The 9,573-nt window shown below is 41.0% G+C and overlaps 1 long non-coding RNA gene across 1 annotated transcript; it reads right to left on the bottom strand.

Annotated features, from left to right (window-relative positions):
- Window positions 1-4,295: 4,295 nt before the first annotated feature.
- On the bottom strand, window positions 4,296-7,702 carry LOC122064028. Its single transcript, XR_006135554.1, has 2 exons — window positions 7,525-7,702; window positions 4,296-4,351 (listed from the first exon to the last, which is right to left on the bottom strand). It is a non-coding gene; the product is annotated as an uncharacterized LOC122064028 (long non-coding RNA).
- Between the last annotated feature and the right edge of the window lie 1,871 nt (window positions 7,703-9,573).

Here is a 9,573-nt window from a genome sequence, read left to right as displayed (position 1 = left end):
TTGTTGTGTCAGCTCAGGGAGTATCTGCTGACCCTGAGAAAGTGAGAGCGATTGTAGAGTGGCCTGAGCCAACTAACATTCATGAAGTACGAAGCTTTCATGGTTTAGCCACTTTCTACAGAAGGTTCATCTACCGGTTTAGTTCCATTATGTCTCCTATCACCGATTGCATGAAACAGGAGTTTCAATGGACTAAGAGTGCTACGAAGTCCTTTAATGAGATTAAAAAGCTTATGACTGAAGCTCCAGTCCTGTGCCTCCCAGATTTCTCTAAGGTCTTCGAAGTTAACTGTGATGCATCTGGTATTGGGATAGGTGGTGTCCTAGGACAAGAGGGCCACCCTGTTGCCTATTTTAGTGAGAAGCTTAATGAGGCTAGGCAACGATATTCTACATATGACAAGGAATTCTATACGGTTGTCCAATCATTGTGCTATTGGCAACATTATCTTTTACCGCAAGAATTCGTACTATTCTCTGACCACCAAGCTCTGAGATACCTTAGTGCCCAAAAGAAACTCAATCAGAGGCATGCCAAGTGGGTTGAGTTTCTCCAAGAGTACACTTTTGTACTCAATCATAGGCCTGGTGTCGAGAATACTGCTGCAGATGCACTGAGCCGGGTGAACATGTTCCTCAGTCGCACCAATGCTAGGAGTCGGGCTAGTGTGCTACTCCAAGCAATGAGTGTAGAGGTTGTAGGGTTCGAGCGAGTCAAGGACCAATACCCCACCTGTCCTGATTTTAGTGAGCCGTTCACTTCCTTGAGTGAAGGCAACCCAGCCAACCGCTCAGACTACCTACTTAGGGAGGGCTTTCTTTTTAAAGGAAGCAAGTTGTGCATTCCCAGGACTTCACTCCGAGATTTCCTGATCTGGGAATTACATGCTGGGGGAGTAGCTGGCCACTTCGGTCGCGATAAGACCATCACCCTCGTTGAGGACCAATTCTTTTGGCCAGGACTGCAGAGGGATGTTGCTAGAGTTGTGGGTCAGTGCAGGACATGCCAGACCGCCAAACAACAAAAGCAAAACACGGGTTTGTACACTCCCCTACCCGTTCCCCACTCCCCTTGGCAGGACCTTAGCATGGACTTCGTGTTTGGTCTACCAAGAACTTCGAAAGGCCACGATTCTGTTTATGTGGTTGTTGACTGCTTCTCGAAGATGGCCCATTTTATCCCATGCTCTAAGACCTCCGATGCATCCATAGTAGCCAAACTTTTCTTTAGTGAGGTTGTCAAGTACCATGGGTTACCCCTCACCATAGTGTCCGATAAGGATGTTAAGTTCACTAGTCATTTTTGGAGGACCCTATGGCGGATGATGGGAACGAAACTCCATTTCTCCTCAGCTTTCCACCCTCAGACCGATGGCCAAACCGAGGTTGTTAATAGGAGCTTAGGGAATTTATTGCATTGCCTCATAGGAGAACACCTTACCAGTTGGGATCGAGTCCTCAGCCAGGCCGAGTTTGCATATAACAGTTCTAAGAACCGTACCACTGGTCTGTCCCCCTTTGAGATTTGTTCAGGATACCAGCCTCGGGCACCCATAGACCTTATCCCAGTTGTGTCTAGTTCTAGGACCTCCCAGTCAGCCGAATCTTTTGCTCAGCATATACATGATTTGTATGCAGGTATAAGGAGACAGTTAGCACTGAGTAATGAGCAATACAAATTGAAGGTAGATGTGCATAGAAGGCTACAAGAGTTTCAAGAGGGTGATATGGTGATGGTAAGAATCAAGCCACAACGTTTTGTTAGGGGAAAAGCGAACAAGCTACATGCTCGTAGCACAGGTCCGTTCAAGGTACTCAAGAGGATAGGTGCCAATGCGTATGTTCTTCATCTTCCAGCTAGCATGGAGATCAGCAATATTTTCAATGTTGAAGACCTAGTCCCATACCATGGTACCTCTACCTTCACCTCTTTTTATCCTGATGACCTTGAAGACTTCCCTTTCAACATTGATGAGACTTCTGAGCCAAGCCAACCACTTCCCCCCACCTCGTTACCACCTGTGCCTAAGGTCACGAGGAGAACTGAAGAAATTGAGGAAATCCTTGATGAGAGGATTGTGTCCACACACACTGGAGGTTCTAGAGAGTTCTTGGTCAAGTGGCATGGACGTCCGGAAATTATGGCTGGAAGAATAGAAAGAAGATCTTGTGGGCCCCAAGCTCGATCCAGATTTTAGAAGATCTTAGAAGATTTTAGAAGATCTTGTGGGTCCCAAGATAGATCCAGATTTTTAGAAGATCTTAGAAGATGATTGTCTTACAAATTAGATCCCCACCCCTCTCACGGTTCTCTCTCTCTCTCAATCTCGACTTTTCTCACCTTCTCTCTCGCCTCTTTCCTCCCTTACTCTCTCGGCTCTCTCTTCTCTCTGCTTTCTTGTCTCGCCTCCCTCTCCTTCTTTTCAGTCTTATTTCTTTTCTTTTTTTTTCTGCTGCTGCGTTATTACTGCTGCACCTGTTGCCTTACCCCACTGCTGCTGCAACATATTTCTGCCGGTACAAAACTGCTCTGTTGCACCTGCTGCCTCTACCTCACTGCTGCTGCTACGTACTACTGCCACTGCACACTGCTGCCTTTACATCACTGCTGCTACTCTCTCTACAATCGGTTGGATGTATCTTCTTCAACTAAAAGTGAACTACAACCTCTTTATTTTGGAAGACCTTGATCTCTTCTTCTCTCCTCATATCTGAATAGCAGTATGGTAAAGTATTAAACTAAGCCCTCCCCACCTCCCTTAATCCCTATTATATATATTGCAACCCATTGACGTTGAAACCTGCCTTTGCCCCTTGTTTATGCCTATTTTATCGATTGTTTGCATATCTATTTTGGGTGTCTAGATGGATTTGTGCTGAACCTAATATTCGTATGTCGTTTGTTCCCCTCCCCATGCCCCCACTTGAAACTTGAGTAAGAATTTATGTGTTTTTCCGTCTAGATTAATATTGCTTTTGGCTACTTTGTTTATTAGTCTCGCTTTATCTTGCATGCTTAATCTTGTTTGCTGAGCTTCTTTTTGTCCTTTATACCTAAGCCCCTTGAGTTGACCCTACCTAGTTAGTTAATCTTGTAGGAGACAGTCACCTAGGAACCCCCTACATCAACCATCCATCAAAGATGGCCAATACAGGAATGCGCAAGAAAAAAAATTGAGCTCTCCCTCTCTTTTAATGGCAATGAGATCATCTCAGGATTTCAAGAGAACAACTAATTTCTATGATTCCAGCGATGACCCCATTTAGAATATGCACATACCCAACCAAATGCATGTGTCCCTAGAGAGAGAGAGAAGCCACCCGAAAGGTCTATAAATCATCCAACGCAACATGCAGGTAAACCAAAACTTGGACACTTAGAAGTTAGAACCAACAGCCTCATCAGCGAAAAATTAATACCATAGTTTCAACCCTAACCATTGTGAACTACTGCATTCCAGAAAACTGCCAAATGCAAAAGATTGACAGCCAAAAGAAAATTTTCAGGTTGGTTAGGATGATACGAAACTGACTTTTGGCTTAGAAGGTCAACCATGGGAAGTTGAGTGAAACAGTTGCGTGCACAGCACAACTGTGGCAACAATTGGTAGAAATGGCTCATCACTCACAGCAACCTTGATTAAGTACTACTATACTAGATGTCTTGCCACAAAGACCCAATTACTTCTAGATAAAGGATATTCTTTGCGACAATAGACTCGGACATTGCCTGAAACCTGGATTGCTGCAAAGTAGAATTTTAGCAGGGGTTATCAATAAATAAATAAAGATTCAAGGTTCAAAATGAAAATGCATTTCAAGCAAGTGAATGAGAAACTGACCATCTGCTGAAGAAGGTTTTGGACCTAGAAAAACAATAGAAAGATACAGTTAGGCCTGATGGCTTTTCACACTAACCTCGAATAAATACCAATCACAAGGGATGGAGAGAATAAAAGATATTGAAATAAAAGGAAAAAATGGTCAGTTATTTTTTCTTTTTTAATTTTGTGGACTTCTCGAACAGTATTACTTTAATGGTTCTCTTGCATGTGTAAAAGGAAAACAACAACCTGAGATACCAATCAAAATATCATAATAATGGTCTACCAGCATGGAAGGTTATTTGACAAACCCCAGCTTCCACACAAAAGATAAGGGGTGTTAAGCTGGGAAATCATCTCTAATGGGCATCATAGGACCATCCAATTAGTAGGTCATACACATAATCAGATCCAGTTACTTTAGATTTTCTTTCCTCATTTTAATAAAACAAAAGACATAGCATGGTACTCACAAAAACTGTCATATCAGCAGTATTTTGCTTTGAATCATCTGAATCTTGTCCATCCTGCCAAAAAAAGAAAACTATACATTCACATCATGAATCTAATTTCTTCAAAACACCTGCAGAGAGCCATGGTACAGAATACGAGATGGGATAAGCTTCTAGTTAAACAAGAGGCCACTTAGAAGAGGAGACACCTACAGGCTTCCAGAGTGAACCCCAGATACCATAATTCAGTGGTTTCCTGTTAGAGCCTCTTTAAGAGCTTGTCAAATGAAAACCTCTTCCCATTAAACAAGAAACTTTACTAAGTAAAAAAAATCAGGGAATATAATTTACCAAATTGGGCAATAAGTACAACAAACTACTCATCTTTCTCAGCTAAGAAACCTGATTATAGGGCTTTCAAAACCCCAAAGATAGTGTATAGTAGATGCATGTCCCTGATGAACCGGCTTCACTACTGAGAGGGGGGTGAATCAGTATGCACTAATATTTCACCTATATACACCATCGGCTTGGCGCAATCCCAATTTTACCAACTACAATTCGTGTCCGCTCTCATTTTTAACTAGAGATGGTCATGCCTACCAAGAGTGTACACTGTACACCCAACTTGCAAAAACACACCACAACAGTTCTATCCACAATACGAATAGGGATATAGCCATCATTTCTTAATTTGTTCTAGGGACTTGATGAGCTTGTTAAGGGCTTTTCATGACGTTTTGGCAAAGCACTATCTAAAATCACACCCATTCTGGTCGCCACAAGCTAGTAGTCGACATAAGGACCATCGATCAAGCACAATATGGCGGGTGGATTGTGGACTATCGAATCAAGATGGCGAATCTGGGCTCACAAGATTAGAAGATTTGGAATATTTTTCGCGGAATCTTCCTAGATTCCACCACACCATATCACAAGGAGCTTCGATACATAGCCGCGCACAAACATCATGTTACACCGGACCAATGGGAGGACTCACACATGGGTCTGAATGTAGGGTCATTAAATGCAATAATTGTTGTATGTTGATGTGGCACTTAATTTTTCCCACCCCACTTACTTCCAAAGTCCTTCATGGAAAAATTTGGTTGGGTTCATTACAGAACCAATATTTGGACCCTAACCAGATCTTGCCTGGGGTATTTTCTGATTTCCTTAAAACCAAGATTGTAGGTTGTTTAGGACACTTTAGTTTCCTATTTTAATTATATTCTACTTGTTAAGAAAAGTTTGGGATATTATTCCTTATTTTATTGGATTCATATTATGGTTAGAGCATATAAGATTCCTAAATTTTAGGAACATTATCTTCAGCCCAATCGACGAAGTAGTTTTAGGGGGTTATTTATTTTATTAGTTTTATGTTATTTTTATAATACTCCACATAGAATGCGTATGAGGGCATTTGGTAGTTATTAGTCATCCTTGATATAGGATGTTTAAGTCTACCAAGGACTCTCCCAACATAGCCTATGGTTGGAAGAGGTTGCCTTGCTAGTTTAGGTTGCTTATTCTATAGTCATTACGAGTCCTAGTGGTCTGTTTATTTCTTTTCTAATCTTTATAAATACAATGTAAGAGGGTAAGAGCTCCCACAATTTGATGAGATAAAAATGTGTTACATTTTTCTTGGAAGTGACCTCCTCTCTCATAGTACAATTCATGTAGTGTTCATCCCCCCCCCCCCCCACCACCACCACCACCACCACCACCCGCCCTGCCCTTTTATCTCTCCCGCAACTCTCCCTTTTCTCCCATCAATTTGACCCTCCACATCAGATCCATCCACATGATCTGTATCAGCAAGAGTTGGTTTGATGTTTGATTAGCAACAAGCCTAGTTTCTCTGCCTACCACAACTTACTTCCATTTCTCACTCCCCCACCCCCCCACCCACCCCAAAAAATATGCATTTCCATATTCCTTTACTTTTCCCATAAGTTTAAAATTCCTCAACCTTAATATCTTGCTGATTTCTTAATTCAGAAGACACTAAAAACACAATTCTGCTGCACTTAAACCCTTCTCTCCCACTTTCAACTAGACCCTGACCCCAATTCATTTGAAATCTTTTTCTTTCAATTATCCAGGATCAAATTAATTCAACATATGCTGATATAGCTAAGTCACTTAATGGGCTTATTTTATTGCAAATAATCCTTGGGTTGGGTTATATGTGTTGGGCCTTTGTTCCCATGGGTTTTTTTTGTAATGGGCCACTTTAATGAGCCTAAAATATGGGTAGAAAGTAGGGAAATGGGATTTAAGTCATTAGCTTAGTTAGAGTACTGTTTTGAGTCTATCTCCTTTGTTATTTCAGTTTTAGTCAATTTAGGTTTCCCTATTAGTGAATGATTAGTTAGTTACCTACTCATGTTGGAGTTCTAGCCTAGTCCTATTTGTAGTCCAACTCCTATTATGTAATGTCTAGTCCTACTTGGAGTCTAACTCCTAGTTAGGTTATGACAACTAGTATGCCCATTTTATATAGAGGAGCTAATGTACTCTAATTAGACAGATTTGAAGAATGATGAATTGAACTAATCTTTGAGCCTTAGGGCTATGTGCGATTTTCCATTCCCCTTTCTTTATGCGATTTCTCCCCCCTGGTTGGATTTGTGCAATATCTGATTGTGTGATCCCTTCCTTCCCCTTCTATTCTAGTTCATCCCTTCTTCCCTAAGGCCTCTCCATCATATGCGTTACTAGACAGTGCAGGAAAGAAGAACGTTCAAACAAAGGAGATGTTATCTCCATAAGCGTTTGGGCCAGATCATTTTTGCACACATATGTTTACAGTATAAATTACCATTTTGTTTTTGAAATGGCATACAACATCAATTAGTCTACGAAATATCAAAATGAACTTGCAAAAAAAAAAATCTTCCAGTAATCAGCGACATCGCTGCTTTTGACACGGAAGAAGTATTTATAGAACACCATCCGCAATCCAAGAAATCCAGAAGCAAAAACAGGATGTAGACGTTTAGTTTACATTATTCATTCAAGATAAAAGGAAAACAACAGATGATCAAAGAAATATAAAAGAAAAATTTGGAATATTAAGAATCAAATGCACAAAAAACTTCTAAACCCCTAAATCAAAGAAACGATATAGTTCGCACTATAAATGTGTATCAAACAGTCTATGGCGAGATTGAAGATGAGGAACGAGAAACAATCGAACAGTCCAATATAGAAGAAACCTAAGTAGCGAGTAAACTTACCATGTTTTCCCCTCCGCTAATCTGCTTTTCACTCACAGTCGATGCTGGAATTCGCAGCGATGCGGGAAAGAAATGAACTACGTTATCGTGTGTGTTTAAAGATGGAAATGCATTTATGGTGTTTGATTACATCCATATCCCTGGATTTCGATTGAAATGACTAAAACGGGTCACGCGCGCGCCCTATTGGTCCACCCCGTCGTTTATAAGCCGACCATGCTCAAGACCAAGGTTTTAAAACTTGGTATCGGTATCGGTCACGGTCAAGACTCAAGAGCGCCCAAGGGTTTTTTTTTTTTTTAATAATTTTTTTATACCAGCGCGCCAAAAAATTCAAAAATTGGAAACCCAAAACTGGTGTGTATCACGTACATCTACCCTTGTCCTTTGTTCCTAAATATGAGTACATAGAGAGGCATTTTGGTTACTTCTCCTCTTTTATTTTTCTTGGGTTCCAAACACGGTCACGGTTTTTTTTTTTTTTTTTTTAAAAAAAAAAAAAAAAAAGGGCTTGAATGGTACAATCCCTCTATCCACCCAAAAAGTGAAGATACGTTGTTAGGTACTCCATTTTTCCATTGAGGTCGAACCTAAACCTATACTTGAGACATAACTGATAATATATTTAGTCTATAAAACCCAAATCCAACCTTGATCAGTGTTATTGGGTTATTGGGTTTTTTTCAAATGTCAAAATCTTCACTTTCAATTTTGACACCCCTATGGTGTATACCATTGTAACACCAATGTCACTACAACCAAGGAAAATGATCCCCCACACTGGAGGTGCCATGCACCCTCTCATAGTATCTCCCCTCCTTAACATGTGGGTCTGTTATTTCTGAACCATGTAAGAATGCAACAACCCTTTCCATTCCCCTATTGACTTGGTTTTGGAGATTCCATCCTACACCGCCAGTGTAGTGATCCTCCGCCCGATTGTTAGAGAGATAGCAAGCAAACTTCAAACTTTACTACAATCCCCAGTCAAATTAACTGCCACTCAACACAGAACAGTAGCAAACCCTCCACATGAACAGCCGCTATAGAACCAAGAAAACTAGGAGGGGAAGGTTATGATTATTGTGAACAGAGTATGTACTCACCCCCCTTAACTGCTCCTTTGTTGCAGCCCTATGGTATTTGGGGAGGAAAGAAAATCTAAATGAAGAAATAGAAATGAGCTCCCTCTCTGGATATTTATGCACGAGGTTGAATCCTTTGGGTACTAGGATCATTTCTCTTGAAATTATAATTGTATAAAACTAAAACAGCCATGAAAAACATATCTTTTGGAATCTTAAATGTACCAGCCAATCTCCGATAGTTTATCCACTTAAGACAATGGGGCCCCTGGCCTCCCTTACATTTTAATGCATTGGGCCTTCTTTTTATGGAAAGAGGAGCGGGGTTGACTAGGGTGCAATTGCTATGCTATGCAGATCTACCTCTGTGAGGAAGGATTGAAAAAGATGGGAATTTTAGACCAAGCTTCTGATAAACTTTGGTTTTCGGCTAGTCCAGTGTCAACTCTTCAATATATTTCTTGCTAGAAATATCCTTGATCCCACTGATAATGAGTAAACCCAACAATAATTCAATCGTGTAGTTGCTTAAAAAAATGGAATATTGTTATGATGTTTGGCCTTAGATGCACACCATAATGCTTAATTAAAGGCTTTGATGCCCCATTGTCTCTAATTCCCCAACAAAGAAACCACCTTCTGTGAGGACCAACGGTTTTGCAGACCTCACACCATCGCTGCTATCGATTCCCACCAAAGTATGTCAATCCTCAGCTCATACGCTGACAAAGAGATCAAATCTCAAACTGCAAATGGATTTCTAGAGATGGACAAATTGTAGGTAGGTTGGGTCAGACTAATTAGTGAAGAGAGAAGAGATGCAAGGTGCAGTGGATTGCATGGGCGAGGGAGGGAGGGACCGAGAGAGCAGAGATGCTACGACGGTGGGTTACAGTGGCAGTAGATCACAGATAATGTAGGGCAATGGCAATGTATGGCTAAGGTACTTCAAAACCCATTTGAC

Source organism: Macadamia integrifolia, unplaced genomic scaffold (genome assembly GCF_013358625.1).
Source record: "Macadamia integrifolia cultivar HAES 741 unplaced genomic scaffold, SCU_Mint_v3 scaffold151, whole genome shotgun sequence".
In the NCBI taxonomy this organism is placed as follows: domain Eukaryota; kingdom Viridiplantae; phylum Streptophyta; class Magnoliopsida; order Proteales; family Proteaceae; genus Macadamia; species Macadamia integrifolia.
The sequence above is the reverse complement of the archived record's forward strand: the minus strand, read 5'-3'. Positions and strand labels throughout refer to the sequence as shown.